The sequence below is a fragment of the Meleagris gallopavo genome, chromosome 9, assembly GCF_905368555.1.
Source record: "Meleagris gallopavo chromosome 9, MGAL_WU_HG_1.1, whole genome shotgun sequence".
NCBI lineage: Eukaryota > Metazoa > Chordata > Aves > Galliformes > Phasianidae > Meleagris > Meleagris gallopavo.
Window position 1 is genome coordinate 12,364,905 of NC_139412.1, and position 18,555 is coordinate 12,383,459.

The 18,555-nt window shown below is 48.8% G+C and overlaps 1 protein-coding gene across 1 annotated transcript in view; it reads right to left on the reverse strand.

The window, feature by feature from the left end:
- Positions 1-6,331, reverse strand: part of NEXMIF (neurite extension and migration factor) — a 126,487-nt gene extending 120,156 nt beyond the window's left edge. Inside the window, 1 exon segment of the mRNA XM_085230345.1 lies at positions 6,142-6,331. The gene's annotated coding sequence lies outside the window, so the exon portion shown is untranslated.
- Between the last annotated feature and the right edge of the window lie 12,224 nt (positions 6,332-18,555).

The window sequence follows — 18,555 nt, forward strand, 5'->3', positions numbered from 1 at the left end:
AGCTGAATTTTTCAAAATACATATAAACAAAGGTCTGCCTTTACACCCTGAAACCAAGGACGTTATTGCTGCCACCTCTGCTCCTTGCTCATTCTGAGCTCCTTGCTCCTCACTGGTGCTTCGTGGCTGCCGATGGGAAATTCCAACACAGGTGGTATGGACAGCACAAGTGCATTGATTCTGGATGGAAAGGGCTCGAGTGTGTCATAAGGAGATGAAGAATCCCAAAAGCAATTTTAGTACGAGTATTCATTTTATTGGAGTACGCAAACAGTGCTGCGTACTTTCTCGTAGTAGTTAGCAAGCATTCTCTTCTCATAAATATAGGTCAACAGAGCTAAACTCTGTTTTTGCCTCAACTCCCACTTTAAATGCATAAAGAATTAGATTTTTAAGGAGCGGAATGAAAGAAATGGTCTATTTCATGCTATTATGTGCCTAGCCAAGGATCCCAATGGGTTTGTTTGGGCTTTAAAAACAAAACAAAAAACCCTTGGCATTTGTCAGACTAAAACCATTTTTCTTTGGTCTTTGCACAACCATCCTTTCCAGATTTGAATAAATAACATCAAACAAATTCTTTTGACTCCCATTACCATGAAGCACACAGAAGTTGCTCGAGGAGAGACAGAGCAATGCGGGAACACGTCAGACAGCAAGGAAAGAAGAGGAGCACCCCACACCGTGGCCACACCACACACAGTACAACACCCCCAGCACTGAGCGGCTACTAGCATCCACTCCCCAACCCAGTGCTGAGGGCTGGGTTCAACCCAAGGTGTGTCATTCCTCTGCTCATTCCCAGCACCACAGCCAGCTGCCAAGGTTGGAAGTGAACCTATGGCCCCCCCAAATTCACCCCAAGCCAACTTTTAGGGGATGGCACTCACCAAGCATTTGGCCAGAGAAAATCTGAGCAAGCAGGTTGTACATGCAGAGGTGAGTGTTGTAAATGAGGGAGGAAGGACAGATGTTGTTAATGAGAAAAAACCTGATAGAGGGACTGAGATACTACGCTTGCTTAAGGCATTAATCAGAAATCAATAATTCCATCCATCCCTCGTGTAGTGGTAACCACAGCCCACAGCCACCCCGCTCACACACTGCCAGAACAGACCCTGCACACAGAGGCCACAAAGCACCATATCCCAAAGCCGGCATAGCTGCTGCACCTGGACACCAACAGTGAGCCCACGGGAACCTACATCCAACACCTACATCCCAATGCAGCAATACATTCTCAGTCATTCTCTTCAAGTCAACCCAAAGATATATACCTTCAAACCACTGACTTCCTGAAAGCACAGTGCAAAAAGGCTGTGTGTAAACCACTAACACGGGGACAGGGCAGCTCAAATGGAGACAGAATCTGGCAAGGAATTACTTCACATTAAAGAAAGGAGCAGGCACAATAAACAAAACAAAAGCGTTTTTGCTGCAGCACATGCTCTCCATCAAGCGATAAGCTAACCAGACAAATACAACAATTAAGCGAGCGAAGGTTACTGGGCTAGGACAAATTATTTTCCTGCAGGAGGTTCCAGCTGACAGCGTCTCCACAGGTCACCCAACGGCTCCAGCTCTACTTCCAGCCCCAGGGGCCAGCACCAATGCCCCAGCACCGCCTACATCAGCCCACGTACTCCTGTGTGAGCTGGCAGCGCCTACCTGATGTGTTTCAGAACCCATACATCACACGCACAGGGAATCTAGGACAGGCTGCGACATGGACAGGTGGTTTTGATATAGTGGGCATCCTCGGATAGATATATAAACAAACCATGGGAAATCACCGTCAGCATTCCCCACAGAGGCAGCGGGAACATGAGATTTGTGTTTGCTTTAACACGAACTGAACAACGGCGGTTAGCGGCAGGCTTCCCCTTCTGCCCTTCCCAAATTTCTACCCACCTCTCCACATTAAGGCATGGCAATCCACCAAGCCAACCTGCTCACACAACGTGAGAATCCTGACGCAGTGGATGGGAAAGCGCTATTATTTTATATATATAAACGTATAGCTTCAGCCAAAATGCTAAAAATTAAAAAAGAGCTTCAGTGGCACTTCTGAAGAATAAAAAAAAAAAAAAAAAAAAAAAAAAAAAAAAAAGCTTTGGAAGCTTTAGATTTGAAGCTTCACAAGCTTCTTATGAAAAATGCAAGCTTTGAAAAACTTCTGAAGATTTAATGTTCTTACTCTGGGCTCTTCTACTGCCAATGGACTACGGATGCTGTAACTAATAAAAAATAATTAATGCCAATAAACAGGCTTTTCCATAAAGCCTCAGCTTCTCTTCTCCATCAAAGGCCCAAGCCATTCACTGGCACATTGTGCAGAGAACAAAATCCATGGGGCCCCTCCTGCCTACACGCAGTTTTGCAGCACTACAGCTCAGCACCAAAGCCCCTCATCCAGCCAGAGGGCTGAACGCCAACGACCCAAAGCTACGTGCCACGTGTGCCAGGTACACAGCCACTGCCTTGCTCGGTATCAGCGGCCGGTCCATGCAGTCTCTGGAAGCAGAAGCATGCACTGGGTCGTGCCCAGAGGGATGACTGAGCTGAGCCACCTGCTGACACAGCGACCTCAGTAAAGGCAATGACCGTTCAGAAAGGTGTTGGGTGAATGGAGCAGGTGAGCTGCACCACGTTTGGACCAACATACCACGCTCATATTGAAGGACAACAGTGGAATAACTGGAAAGGATCCACCAGGAACCTCACATCCATACACGTTCTTAAGGCACTGCACAAACATTATTTATATATATATAAAAAAAAGACAAATGAGACAAACATGATCAATGAATGGAAATTGCCAGCAGAATTTTCTATCATGGGAGACTATCCAGACAAGAGCTTGGATATATCACACAAATTGGGCATTTCACAGTAAGAAGAGTTGCCAGAGCTTTGTTAAACCAAGCAGGACTGCAGGGTGAGCTTGTGCTGCAGCACCAACCCCTCCTAACAGCTGAGGGTCAGGGCTCTGCCCAGGCTCAGGGCTGAGCCGTGCTGTGCAGGGCTGCCACGGTCCCACAGACACAGCCCCAGCTCAGGGCCACTGCATCACCCACCTAGGAGGGATACAGGAACACCTGCAAACGAGGAATTGTCGAGATTTAAAGTTTTAACATGAGCTAGCAAACGCCAGGGATGAAAGAAAGCCTGGGATGAAAGATCTCCGTGACACCTGCTTTGAATAAAAAGGTTCTGCTACAAAAATATTGGAGACCTGCTGGTCTAGAGCCTTTGCTTCGTGCCATTCCCCAGACGTCAATTTGCAAGAGATGCACACAAAAGCAGCATTACACAGATTACATGCTATTCCCCTGAACCGCAAACAAAATCCACCCGGCGCTGCCGCACCAAAGCCACCCTCCATCCACCCGCATGGAGCCTTCATTACGGAGCAGGGATCAGCGCTGCTCTGCACACGGCAGCTCCCAGCACCACCTCTCCTGCAGCTCAGCTCCACCGGATTCCAAATCTCTGCACGTCCACGGCTGCAGAACCACAAAGCCAACACTGGGCACCAACAGCAGGGCAGCTCATCCTGAGCTCATGCACCCTGCAGAAAGAAGCCATGCCCAAGTGCGGATGCTCGAACCAGCTCACAGCCTCCAGCACACTCAGTGTGACAACAGCCTCAGTACACAGCAATGAGCAGTGCCAGAATAGTGAAGGCACCTGGAGTCTGACCCCTGTGGCAGGGCTGGCCCTTTGCTGGGACAGGCAATGCTCGGGGCAGCATGTTGGCTCACTGCCGGCTCTGCCACAAAGCCAGGCGTGCCAACACCTGGCAGAACACACAGAGATGGGCACAGAGCTTGCTCCAGTGGGGTTGGAAGCGCAGAGATGCAGCAGCAACAGAAAGCACAAACTGCTGACAGGTGAGAGCGCAGCACCTTGCATGTAACAGGTGGATTTCTCTGATGTTATTTTGCTCCTAATTCTCCAAGTATATGTATGTATTTAATTCCTTCACAGATCAACAACGGTTATTTCTGAGAAGCAATTGTAATTCTATGGTGTTTGACATTACCTTTGCTGCTCTCAGGGCCAAGCACGGAAGCAACATCTGCAGCACTGCATGGGACAAGCACTAGCTTTGGTGTGCACACAGCTCTTCCCTCCGAGACAGATTATTTCCCAAAACCACTTTCCGTTTGCTTGCAGCAGCGCATAAAGTTTACAGGGACCATTCGTCACTGTGCTCAGGGTGATGAGCAGAGGGCCCATGGCTGCTTTCACCTGAATGCAATGGAGGAGCACCGCTGCTTTCCTGCTCTGCCCCTGGGTGCCAGCCCGCACGGGCTTCGTGTGGGGACACTTTCTCCCTCCTGGTTCTGCATCCCATACCTCATTTTCCAAAAGCAGAAAGGAAAAAGCCGCAGCAAGCCACCCACAAAGCATCAGCGAAGAGGAGGGCCCACCACATGCCCCACACACCACACTGCTGACCATGCTCAGCTACAGCAGAACAACCGCGGCCTTCTCCTTCCTTTATACTCCAGAGAAACATTCAGCACTCGGAACCGACCGTCCAACGGGCAGCGGGAGCCCCTGCTCCAAAAGGTGACAGCAAACAAAAAGAAAAGGAGAGCAGGGGAAGCCCCTGGGTCCCACAGCGCAGCACAGGGACGGGCAGGCCGGGTCCCGTTCTGCTCCATTCATTTGGCCGAGCCGGGCAGCGCCGGGGCCGGCCGCCTTTCCCCGCGGTCGGATACGTGCTCACAAAGGTACCGCACGCTGCGCGGGCCGGCAGGGCTCGCTTTCTTCCCTCGCTCGGAGCTTTTGGGAAATAATTATTCATCGGCCCCGCCGCCACGAGTGGAGCCCGATCGGCGCAGCTCCGTACGGGCCGCCGCCACCGCTCAGCTCCATCGCCGCCCGGCCCGGCGGCGGTCCCCGCGCCGCCCCTGCCCGGCCGCAGCATCCCGGGCACGGCCGCCTCCATCCCTTCAAAATAAAACGAAATAAAATAATAGAGCGTTGGCGCGTGGCAGATTTATTCACCGAGCGGGCTGATTTATTGAGCAGACTTGACACACATCAAACCCTACTACGGGCTTACATAATTGTTATCCGCTCGCGGCTCCGCTCCTTTTGTCAGACGCGTTCGGGAGAAGCGATGCGACAACGGCCGCTGCCGCAGCCCGGCCCGGCTGCTCCCCACCCGCGGCGGAGCCTTTGTGCTCCCCGGCCGTGCCCGGCCGCCCCGCAGCCCAACGCGCGGAGCCGAGGCCGCTCCCGGCGCAGGGCAGGGCCGGGCCGCTCCGGGGCCGGGAAACGGCGACCGCCGCCCGCGACCGCGGGACCGGAGCGCGGCGCAGACAATGCGGCGGCCCCGATCGCGGGCAGCGCCGCCGGGCCGCTCCCGGTGCCCCGCTCGGCGCGGGGCCTACGGCTGCAGGGCCGCCCGATGCCACCCGCGCGGGGGACCGCGGCTGCCGCCGTCCCGCGTGCCCCGCACCCCCCGGCCCCGGGCCGCGCGCAGCCCCCTCCTCCTCTTCCTCCTTCTTCTCCTCCTCCTCCTCCTCCTCCTCCTCCCCCGCCGCCCCCCTCCTCCGCGCCCCCGCCCGCCTCGCGCCCCCCTTCGGCCGCTCCCGCCGCCGGGACTCACCTCGACGCCGGACCCGCGCGGGAGGCGGCCGCCAGGGGCCGGGGGTCCCCCCGCCCGCCCGGCGGCGGCGGCGGCGGCGGCGGCGGCAGCGGCGTTGTTGGTGACGGCGTTGACTGCGGCGCCGAGCGCTGCTCCATGCGCCCCGGGCCCCGGCGCGCGCAGGTGGACGCGCCCGCCCCCCCGCCCCTCCCCCGCGCGCCGGCCCCCGCCCCTCCCCCTCCCCGCCGCCCCCCCCACGGCCGCCGCCGCCGCCGCCGCCGGCCCTCGGCGCCCCGCCGCCCCCCGCGGGCTGCACGCCGCCGCCTCCCGCCCCGACGCCGCTCCGCAGCCGCCGCTGCCATTGTTCCCTCCGCCGCGGGACCGAGGCCGCCCCCCCGGCCCCGCGCCCGCGCCCGCTCCCCACCCCCCCAGCCCCGTCCGCTCGGCGGGAGCGCGCACCGCGCCGCCGTTGGGCATAAAGGGCGCGCGGCCGCGGCCCCTCCGGCGGCGTGGCGGTGCGGGGCGGGGCGGCTCACCTGGCGCCGGGCCGCGGGCAGGTGCCGCCGCCTGGGCCCGCCGTGCCCCCGGCGGGGAGGGGCGGCATCGCGGCGCGGGGCACGGCCGGGCCGGGCGCGGCTGCGGGAGGGAAGAGGGAGGGACGAGGGAGGGCGGCCGCTGCCGCACCGCGGCGGTGCTGCGGGAGAGGGGGAGCGGCGGCGGCGGGAGGCGGTGCCGGGCCGCGGTACGGCCCCGGTGGGCGCGGGGCAGCGCCGGGAAGGAGGGACCCGCGGCATCGCCCCCGCGGCCCCGCCCGCCCCTCCCCGAGCGCCGGAGCTGAAAGTTGTGCACCTGCGCCCGCGGGGTCAGCGCGGGGCTTGGGAAACGGGGAGCGGACCCGGAGCGTGGTGCGGCTGCGGCGGGGAAGGAGGAGCGGCGTCACCGTGAGCCTTCGGGCTCCGTTACCGCGCGCCTCGGTATCGAGAGGAGGTTCCAACGTTAAAGTTTCTGCTTGCGGCTCGCGCGGAGCGCCGCCGCTTTTCCATCCCCGACGCTGCACGGCTCACGCTCCGACAGGTCGGGCGAGTGCCACCGGGACTCGCAGGTGACGCCATGGGGCACCGGAACGCCCCGAGCTCAGCGCCCCGCACGCCTGGTTCGGCGCTGCGCCGCGGGCAGCCACGCGTTTGTTCCTCGGGAAGAGCCGCGCCCAGGCCGTGCCGCACGCAGCCACGACCGCCCGTGCAGCACCCCGCACAGCTGCCTGCCGTCAGTCTCCCTCCCGGCAGCAGCACGTCGCTGCGGGAGTTGCAGAGTTCGGTCCTCGCAGCTTTGCGCATCCCCAACGCCCGCCTCAGCGCTGCCTTTAATTTCACCCCGCACGTCGTTTTCGCCGCAGAAAGATTAAAGTAACAGAAATGAGCGTCAGCTTTACAGGCACGCTGACGTGATGGAAGCGCAGCCACCCGCCCTGGCTGGAGGATACTGAATTTCCAGATTGCCACTTAAGAGCCACGCGGATCTAAGAACAGGTGCTAAGGGAGCTACTTGTTGCAGAGTGATCCCCCAGCCGCGATGGGAGGAGAGATTGCCATCCCCCAGCACATGGTACTGCCCTCCTTGCACTGCTAACCCCCTGGCATAGAGTGGCTTGAACGCACCACAGTCAGTCTCCCCCGGCTGAGGCAGAGCAGATGCTTACACCTGTCCTATTCTCCCTGCTGCCTTTAAACACCTTCCTACCCAGACGGTTCTGCTTTCAGGGAAGTCAAGACGTATGGCCACAGAGCCTGGATGATGGTAACAGCTATATTCACACTCCAGAGCCGCAGCTTCTTCTCAGGCGCCTGGGAGAGACACGAAGGGAAGGAGAGGGTGCAGGAGCTGTGAAGGGATGTGCTGGAAAAGCAGTCCCTGGAGAGGTCTGTTATCCAGGCACAATTGCCCAAAACAGTTGCTGTGTGGGGATGGAAGCAGGGACTGGGCTGGGGAGAAGACAGCAGGCCCATAGCTGGAGCATGCTGCATGGAGGAGTGGGTTTTGTGCTGTTAGCAGGGGGAAAGCAGTTGGAACAGGTAATGGGAAGCATTCCATGCCCAGGGCTTTGGTTCAGGCAGGCGACCCTGTTGCCTCCTTCCCCTGGTCCACATGTGTGATTCAGTCCTGACTGCGAGTGGTGAAAAAGAATTCTGAGCCCCCAACAGTGATTCACTCCTATTGAGGCCGAAGCAATTCCTGAAGCAGAAACAAAGCTTGGATTATGAACTGCCACGTGCAGAATGGCTCCTGGCCTGTCACCCCTGCAAGCTGTGCAGCTTTATCATACAGCATGGCAACGCAGCACTACAGGGTCTGTCACTAGCAAGGCCACGGGTGGCAGAAAGACTCCTTCCACATTCGCTGATGTTTTTGTACCCCCTTCCAGAATGCTGAGGAGCTGCAGAAACACATCACTGCTCAGCCCATGCCTTCCTTTTGCCCTGACTGGTGATGTTTCGGAAACACTCAGAAAGGTGAAAGTCAGAGCCAGTGGGGAGACAAACTCCTGCTGTGCCTGGTAAGGCCCTTGGAAGGAAAGAAAGTAAGGAGGGGCCCAGATTTGTTTTCCGGTCTTCTCTGTTCCTTTATACATTTCTTGTTCCACTGGTTAACCACCCTCCAGTCCCCTCAACACCCTTCCTTCACACCGCCATCACAAGGCTGAAAAACCCTCCTCATTCAAGTCAGAAAGTTCCAGCAGATTAATAACCTCTGAGGCTCCCATGGCTGAATACAACATTAAAACTGTGTTGCTAATTGGCTCTGATCTCCCAAATTAGTCCATACCTATTTCTCTATTTTCTCTCCTCTCTTTCCCAACACTTCAACTCTAAATCACAAATCTTGGTTCAGATCACACATTTATCTTACCATGTTCCCATGGCCAAACACCTGATTATTTGTGGCTTCTGAACAGGAGGAAATAAAAGCACACATTTGTGCCTTGGCCAAGAGGAACACTCTGAGGACAGAGGGCTCTGTGTTCTTCCATTTCCTTGGCAGGCCTCACACCCTTGGACATTTAGGGGAGGCTACTGTATTAGCAGAGGAAAGAAAAAGAAAAGAAAACCGCCAAGCAACCAAAACACACACACACACACACACACACACACACACACACACAACAAAAAAAACAACCCAGCAACTACAAAAAAGGCTTAAGAATGGTCTGGTGTATTTGCAACGAACCAGAGCACAGGTTAGAACAAAATCTGGAGAAAGCAAAAGGATCAGGATACGCACAAGGAGGAAGTGAAGGTGAAAGAAAGTGGGACTGACACACCAAACAGCCCCTGCTCACCAAATCTATGCTCAGGCAGCGATCCTTGGGCCAGCAAGAGGCCAGCTTACTGTGCATCCATCATGGATTTGGCCCACTCGCAGGCAGTCAATTTAGTGCACCAGGTTACACGGGATGCTTCTGCTAAGTGCACAGACCGATGAACCGCAGACAAGCAGTAGGTGGTTCTGGCCCTAACCACTGCTTTGGCCAAGCTGCCGTGCATCTAAAATCCTGGATGAACACGGCAGAGTTGAAAAGAGCTGGTGAGAACTCCGTGCCAACAGATGGCAACTCAAATTCTGTTTAGCCTTGTCATCTTTCATGTTACACTCCTGTCTCCGTTTGGGGCGGGCTGCATGGAAACAGGAGGCAAATCGCATTTCCTTGTGCATCTTGGATGCACCCACATCTACATGAATAGAAAGGTACAAATCCTGGGGGTTTGCTACCTGTTTTCCTCAGGACCATAGTTCATTAAGTACTAGAAAAGCAGCTTCATTAGCATGCGTTAACCAGCGATTAACCTTTCATATTACCGCTACTGTCTCCAATCGAAGAGTCATTTATGGAAAACAAGGGCAGAGGGAAGAAGTTGCTTTGGCAGCTCTAAGATTATATGCCCAAAGCTTTATACCCTCTGTCTTATATTTTTATGTTAAAGCATCATGAGATATTACCATATTTTTCATTATTATTTGTGGCACTAAATACTGAAGCACACAGTGCCAGATGGCTAATATTCAGAATAAAAATAATGCAAGGCCAATCATGTATTCATCCCACTTTCCTAATGCACACAGCTAAAATATTAGCAGGCTTAAAATGTTTTTTTTTTTTTTTTTTTTCCTCCAATGTAGAAGAATAGCACATTACAGAATTATATGCAGGCATATAATCACATAAGTGTGCATGAATAAAAATCTGAATTTCCATTTTATCTGTGTTGCAAGGATCTTAAAACATGGGTGGATCTTCTTTCATTTTTTAGAAGGTTATTTTGTCCAGTAAGGAAAACCAAATAGTTCTGAAATGCATTAGGAACATAAGAAAAACCTTTTCCCAGAGACTGTTACTGGTATGAAATACTTTTTTTTTTTTTTTTTTTTTTTAATATATAAACAGCTTGAGTCCTAAACTTAACCAGATGGAAACGTGCCTACAAAGAATTGGATCTAATTCAGCAGAGACTGACAGCCAATAGATGAGCCAATTTAGACCATCGTATGCCAAAAATGGTCAATCATGTTATCTTATGTGTGACTCTACTCTGGCAGATGCCTACTCTATCCAAAGGACTCTAAGCATCTTTTTGGAAGACAGGATTATTTTACACACGCTTTAGAAACATCATAACAATGCTTGATTTTTCTGGAATTATTCCATTTAGTTTCAGCATTTTCTCAAGGGATTTTTATTAATTTGAGGATATATGGTGTTTTAATCATTTCCTCGCAGAAAAAATGCTTTCCAACCCAACAAAAACCAAGCTGCGGTTCAATGAAAGTCCCCTACTTATTTTAATATCAGTAAAAGGAACATTTTACACCCATGCAAACCAACTTAGCTGGCTTCCTTGAGCAAAACATTTACTTTTGATAACAAAAAGAAACACAACTAGAACTACAGATTAAATATACTTCTTTCATCTCTCATCAACTTCCCAAAAATAAAGGCTAAGGTAAAAATTAAAGGCCATTTTTATAGTCAGAGGTGGTCTGTTTGTTTGTTGTTTTGGTAACTCAGTCACTCGGGTATCACATTTTCCTTCCAGAGAGATGCTGAAGGTCTGCTGTTCATCTGCCTCAGCCTGCAGCACAAAAGGATCTCTTCCCATCTCCACCACAACACTTACGCTCCTCCTCTAGGAAATGCAGGGCATACGTGCTTACTTTTTTTTTTTTTTTTTTTTTTTTTTTTTTTTTTTGCCTTTCCATCTTGCATCTAGTTTAAATAAAAACAGTAAAAAAAGGGGGAAAATCCTTATTCAGTTACTAGCCAGTCCTAAGGGCACAGGGCAGCTTGGTTAGCTCTGCAATGCATCACATATCCTGGAGTTGTAGCTTGCTCTCAGTGTGGTCTCTGTTTAAATTAGTCTGATTTTCAGCTTCGCACTGAAGCCCTAGGAGTTCTCAAGTGATGAGATTTCTCTGCCCTCCAGATTGAAAGCTACACAAACCAGTGTAAACACTTAAGGGGTCATCTTCTTTCACAGGACACTGTGCAAGACCTCACTGTAAAGAGATGAATGTCTTCTAATCTATTGTTCCCACAGAGAATAACACAAGCTTTTCTCCCAAAGAGGAGGCAGCAGTTCTGCTAGATAGCCTGTAGTTTGGGATCTTCCTGACAATCACATGCAAACTTGTGATTTCATTTCATACTGTAGATAATGACAGTATTGCCTGAAGTAACCTGAAGCAAAAAGCTAGGCAACTGATCTATAGGATTTGTGTCAAGGTCTCAATTACCAGCCTTTATTCACAGCCTTCTGTGATGATAGTACCAAGATTTTGAGACCCACAGACCTTAACGTTGACTGGAGTCCCAACATTTGGATGGTTTTAGAGGTCTTCCACGAAGGACAAATGCACACTCTCAGTTGTGTGACCATTTTTGTACGTTATTCCTGTTCTCTTCAAACACAGTGGCTTTTTTTCCTGTTGCAGACTACAAACTTCTGGTCAAACAGCATGAAGAAACTTAGCGCTAAGAACTTCCTTCATATATTTGCTCTCACTACTGTTAACTGTTAAATGATCCGTGACTCAAAACTACGGTGGCAACAGTTGGATAATTCACTGAATATTATGGTGGTGTTTTTTTTCACTCCTATGTGGCCATGTTCCTTTTTTAGCACTTGTTTTAGAAAAGAGCACCATCTGAATTCAGTTGGCTACGTTGCCACTAACATGGTAAACCAACGTTTTCTGAAGTTTCTGCACAGCCATTCCAACAACTCTTATAACATGTTCTGCAGTGACGACTTCCCAACAAGTGTGCATTAAAACAAGCTGGTGTTGCCTTCAAAATATACCAGAGGGAATCCTGCTCTCTGCCAGGAACCATACACTTCAGTCAGAGACATAACAAAGTAATCTACCAAGGAATCTTTTCTTGCAAAGAGAGACAGCTCTTCTTCTCGACTGGTTACACTTGACCACGCAAGTTCAATGCCGTCTATGCTTAGATGACACACACACATCTCTGAGCTTACACCTCACTTACACCTTACTAAAACTGAAGTTTTAGTACTAAACTACTTTTTAGTCACTCTCAAGCTTTAGGAACGTGATGTGGTCATTTATAAAGAAACCCACCTGGATGACAACACGGGTCCTAGAGTAAGGCTTTTTGCCCCCACTCTGGGATGTGACCATTCCATTTCCATGACCACCTGCATCTCACTGCAGCCAACAGGAACACAACCACATGTGTTCAACACATCACAGGCAGTTTACAGACTTTTCAACATTCTCTATTTGACTGTTATTACGTGAGTCCTGTAAGTTGTCAGCAAGCACTGCAGCCTCTTAGTCTTCTGCTCATCACGTTCTGACTGATGTGAGCTGTCAGACTAAACCCAAATTGTCAACAGCTGTAATTTGCAGATTTAGTAAAAGAGCTTAATATTCCTTTAAGTAAAGTACTTAAGAGATATGTCCAATGAATTTTAAACCCTATGCAAGTTAGCACACTTTTCTACATTTTTTTTCCCACCCCTTTAATACTAGTAAAGCAGCTTTAGTCTAAATCAGAGACGGGCCTGTATTTCCTCCGAATAAATTCCCACCAAGACCTTGATATCAGAGACTGAAAACAGCCATTTATAGGATTTGCTTGTCTAGACACCTATTAGAATCACTTGGACACTTATTTGCTAGAATTAAGACTTCTTTCCAGTAGACCAAACAATAACTAGAAAATTTGGGGGGCTTAAATGCAAGCAAAACCACAACATAATCAATATAAAACTTTTTGACAGCTGCTGGAGTTATTAATCTGTTGAAATCAAATAGAAATATAGAAAACAAGTGTTATTTGCCTTTGACTTGCTATAAATTATTTCTATGCTATTTATAGTAGATAATATATTCAGTATTGCAATCTGCCTTCAGTTGTTTCCTGTTCCTCCTTTCATCAACTCTGGTCTCTATGCTTACCTTTACTACATATATATGCACTCAAGGCCTGACGGCCTTTTCTGTATGAATTAGGAACTGAGTGTCAGACATGATTTGCACACACGCTGCCTACACAAAGGATACGTAGTACATAGGTTGTTCAAAAAGCAACGCCTTCTATTTATTTCTCTGGAAACTACAACAGAAACAAAGAGAACACCACCACTATTTGATAGAGAAATTCTCAGCTACAGAATGCTTTTATTAAACAGTCACCACCATTAGTCAATTCAGCACAGATGAGCTGATCAAAAGCTGCTCTTCATTTTGTGGTGTTACAGCTTGTATATGGCCATCCAGAACGTGGCTTGTCCTTCACATTGTTGTTACCACTTCTGCAACCACCTGCCTCTGATACTGTGGGCCAACAGAATAAGATAGGAGGCATTACTTTTGGAGCAATCCTTATATTTTAAACTTACCATTCGTGTTGCACACAGGCTGCTGCGTAGATAAATATCTCCAGACTGTGGCTGAGAGCTGCTGCATCATGGCAGAATCCAGCTGTCTGACAGAACTATGGTTACTCACATACGAACCCAGCACGTGGAACACACAGAGGAAGCCTTCGAAACCTTATTTACCTACAGCCATTTCTCATTACAAGTACCTGGGGAGTTTAGAATCTAATAGCTGACGGAAATTCCAGCTGATGATTTTGCTGGAGGCATTTAAAAAAGACAGCCTAACATGTTATAAGCTGTCAGCACGTACACGGATCTCATCAGGCAACAGGTGAGCCTTGCCTAACTAGGATTCAGTAGGTATGATTTCAGAGCTCTACATGTGGTGACAGAAGGTCTCTGAGGGCAGTTGGAGACTTTTAGCATCCAAAATTCCAGGGGGACTGCCAGGAAAGCACAAGGCTGATGGGACCTGAGTTCTGAGATACAAAGATACAGCACCAAACACATCTCAGCACAGGTAGACTCTTGGTAGCAGCACTAAGCATGAGTGCAGGGTTCTGGCAAGCACTGTTTTTGGTGGACGTGACATTGAGCTCATCCCTTCCACATTGCCAGAACCGTGCACACGTACTGCTCTCTGCAAAGCTCTCTGGCCATTTTGGAAGCACGGCTCTGTAACCTGATCACACACAGACACTACTGAGGATTGGATGCCTGTACAGCCCAAACAATATGGAAGACAAACAAAAGCCGGCATCAAGAAGGCTGTACACAGCTTCCTCATATTTCAGGCTACTTGCCCTCCCAAACTGGAAGAAACAGATGCTGTGGTAGTTCCATGCAGAACTCGGTGAAGCAAACCCCTCCTGGCAGGACAGCTGCTGCCGAGAGGTCTGAATGCAGCACAAGGGCCTTCATTGTGCAGCATCCCACTGCACAGGTCACCCACTAAGTTCCTCTGAAAGCAGCATGTGAGAGAAAAAGCCCAGCCCTGTGTGACAAGCTGGTTGTGTTTCCTCAAGCTCACAGACAGGAATTTTTTAAAGGGGGAATTATAGGAGAATTCTAGTCCAGCTACGGGGATAGGAAAGGGAGAAGATGCAACAGAGCAAAGTGAAGTAATGTTTAAGAAGCTGCAAGGAAAACTCGAGGCCAAGACCAGCAGTTAAGGGACCAGTTGCAGAAAATTCTTCTCCCCGCTGCTCTCCAGTATTGGCCCTCCGAGTTTCTCTTCATGAACCATTTATATTTAAATACTGTAAAACACACACACAAAAGTGTTATTGCTCTGTCCAACATAGGGTCATTATTTTTACCCTAAAAACTTCAGAAACCTTGTTTGCTCAGGCAAGGGGTGTTCTCAGTAACTGCACTGGAGTCACTCTGTGTGGCACACACTAAATACCACTGACTGCAAATTGATTCCCTCCACACTCTCAAAGGTAAGCCTCAGGAGTTTCACAGTACAATTTTACAGGTTACTCATCTTTTCAACTCCTTCCCAGCCTCTGCTTTAAGCCATTCTCAGGTATATACACACACTCTTTCTACATTATAGATACAGAGGAGTTTAAATTGAACCATTTAAAAGTCTGACGTCTGCCAAAGTCTTTCTCCCTCGTCAGTGGGACAGACATCTGTGACACCTGCCATGTGGGAGAGCCAGCCAAAGACACGCGGCATTCCTCTACTTCATGCGTCAGCTCCCTGATGTAAGTATTAATATATTACTACTCAGCACTTTAGTTCCTTTGCTTAACTTTCAAAGATTTAATAAGCTGCTCCTTAGAACTTCTTTTCTGCTGAGACTGTGGGATTGTCATTAGTCCCAATTTGGTGCGTATTTTTCTGGTCCAAACACTCAAAATCCATTACCAGCTCAATCCCCACGCAGGCTTTGAAATAAACCCAGGTGAACTCTGCACAGGACAGAAAGAAATACAGCAGCCTAAAATACCTCTGCTTTGTCCTCTCTTCCTTACATCCTGCCAACTATCTGATATTACTTCAGTCACTTCATAGCATCAGCAACTCATGTCACTCATTACCATTTACAAACTCTGCAAACACTATGTATTACCAGAAAACATCCCCTGCTTTTCCTTGTAAATAAGCTCTTTTTTTCATTACTATTATTTGTCTTCTTAAAAAGCCTGGCTCTTTTTCAAATCACTGAAGAAATGAAGATTTTTACACTCATGTGAAAATACCTGAATATGTATTTCCATTTCAGCAGAAAGCAGCACAGCCCTTCACATAATTCATGCATCAACTGCACATGAAACGCTCATTCCTAATTACAGACTGACCTTCATATTCCATTTGCTGCAACTAGCTTAAAATGAAAACTTTTCATCTTTTCAACCTCCGTGTTTCAGAACACGTACTGGTGCTTGCACAAGGCCAGTAAAATCCGCAGATGACACTTGTAGAGCACTTTACAATGCATTCAAAGGACACAGCACAAGCTGATATACTGTGTTCCAGCCTGTTTCTTCCTCTCCATAATGAAAGGAAAGAAAATCTCTTCTTTTCCCCCTCTACTCTCCAGGATAAGGCTGATAGCTTTACAAGACACATTTTAAGTTGGTGTGACATAAATGCTTTACTTGACAATTTTATAAAGGGCTACAAAGCATTGAAAACTGGAAATGAAATATGGGGGAGCTGAGATGTCACATTAGTCTTTCAACAACGGAGATGCTATTTTAAATTCTGTCTTAAGACACAGCTGCTTTACTTTTTTTTTCCCCTCAAATAAAATATCTACTGTGCAACTTAGCACAACAGGCACTTCTTAAGGAGATCATACAATGAAGCACTAATATGTCTAAAGTTGTGATTACATTGTAGCCATAGGAAGCTTGTATAGTAGCTCAGTTAATTCATAGGCTGAATTCCATCAGCCCTACTTTCACTACTGCTCAGCTGTTTAAGACAGTTAATCATAATTCACCCTATGGGACATGCCTTCAAGTCAACTTAGGAAGCTACACAGCCTAGCAGGCAGCTTGCCAGCATAAAGAGCAATATTTTGGGTAACAAGGACCCTGACAGGGTTGACCAAATGTCATGACAAAAGCACTTTGTATCTGATGGTGTTATAGGCTCCTTCCTTACACACCCACAGAACAATATGCAGCAATACTTTCTATACAGCAGTACTTCCACAGGGTATATATGACCAGTGGACTTAGGGCCAGGCAGGCCTGCCTGCAGGGGACTGTTTCTCACTTCAAGTGTTGGGCTCCGGCAGTGTCCTGGTGGGAGACAAAAGGGAACTGGATGCTGGGTTGACCTTACGCAGTAGAGCTTTCTTTTTAGGATCACAGGGTTGCTGTTGAGCCTCCATGCTGCTTATGTCTTTTCCCCGAGTTTTGTTTCAACACTTGCAGAAACTGATCAAAAACCATAACAGGGATTTTAAGTACATTTTTTTAGGCACTAACCACCTGAGGATTTTCTAAAATAAATAATAATTATATAACAGTGCTGTAACGTAGCAGCCACATTCTAGAATTTCAGTTCTACAGGATGCTCAGACTTCACAATTGACCTCTCTCATTAATGAAACTGTCACTGAAATGATAAGACAACTGTATGTCAGGGTACTGTCAAATCACTTCACACCACTTTTAATCATTATTTCAGAAAATTGCCCTGGCTCTTTCCAAGAGATACAACAAACACATCAGCGTGCTGCTATAAACACATCCAGCTGCCATCGGATCCCCTGTCCTGCACACTGTCTGAAGCCAACACTCCCAGCAGAAGTCAGGGCTGAAGGCAGGGAAGGGTGTTTAGATGCCTGACTACCCAAAATAAACGTCGCATTACATTTTTCCCCACTGTGAAACATTAGATAATCAATAGAATACTAAACTGTCAGTTCTGCAACCATTGTGTGAACACAGATGGGATGTTAAATGAGCATGGTAACCTCAAAATGATTCCTAATTTATGTGAAGATTAGAAAACGCTAGATTTGTAATTACTGTTTTCCTTGATGCACACATGCAACTAATAGAAGTCAGCACTAATAGAAGTTAGATGTACACGTGAAGAAAAACAACATATTCCCATTACAGCTCTTTCATTAATGACTTTTTTTCTTGTCAGTAAGCATTTATACAGCATTCCTGCAAAAGACTGTTAAAAGAGTTAAAGAGAAGGAAGTGAACCCTCAGAAACAACAGCTGCAAGTTCATCCAGTCACAGATGACAGAAGCAGCCTGCTCCAGGGTCTCACGTCCCTTCATTACGGCCACACAGTGCACAACCACGCAGCGCTCAGTGACATCATTTCGAAACAGAACGACAGCAGGACCAGTGGTTACAGCAGCTCAGATCCACACGGTGCAGATACATTAGAAAAACTATCAAAGCTACACCAATAACATTTCCGTCTCTCATTTCACAATGAGAAACTTGAGTTATGTAACATGAAATCCAGTCAGAAATTAGACACACTGTCACTTCAAAAGAGGGCTTTGGGCAATTTCTTGAAACAGATCTAGTTCTAACACTATCTAGTTCAGTGCTAAGGAGGTAAAGCAGTTCACTATGCTGTGTTTTCACAAATACATGTTTAAGAAAGAAACATGCAAGCTTTTCAGCAACAACTTTCACCTCACCAGCACGCTGCATCTAACACAAGTGCCCTTCATAAAACCCTTACACAGTTGGAAATGACCACTGAGATCACCCAGCCCAATCACCCACCTACCACCAATCTGGCCCTCTAACCACATCCCTCAGTGCCACACCGACCCTTTCCTTAACACCTCTAGGGACGGTGACTCCACCACCTCACTGGGCAGCCTGCGTCAGTGCCTCACCGCCCTGTTCTTCCTAACACCCAACCCAAACCTCCCCCAGGCACAACTCGAGGCCTTCCCTACTACCGCTACCTGGGAGAAGAGCCCAACCCCCACAATCTCCTTCCAGGGAGTTGTAGAGAGATTTTGCAACTCAGCACACGGAAGTTTAAAAGGCTATAAAAGCCAAGGGAAACAGGATTTTTATGTACTATACAAATTCACC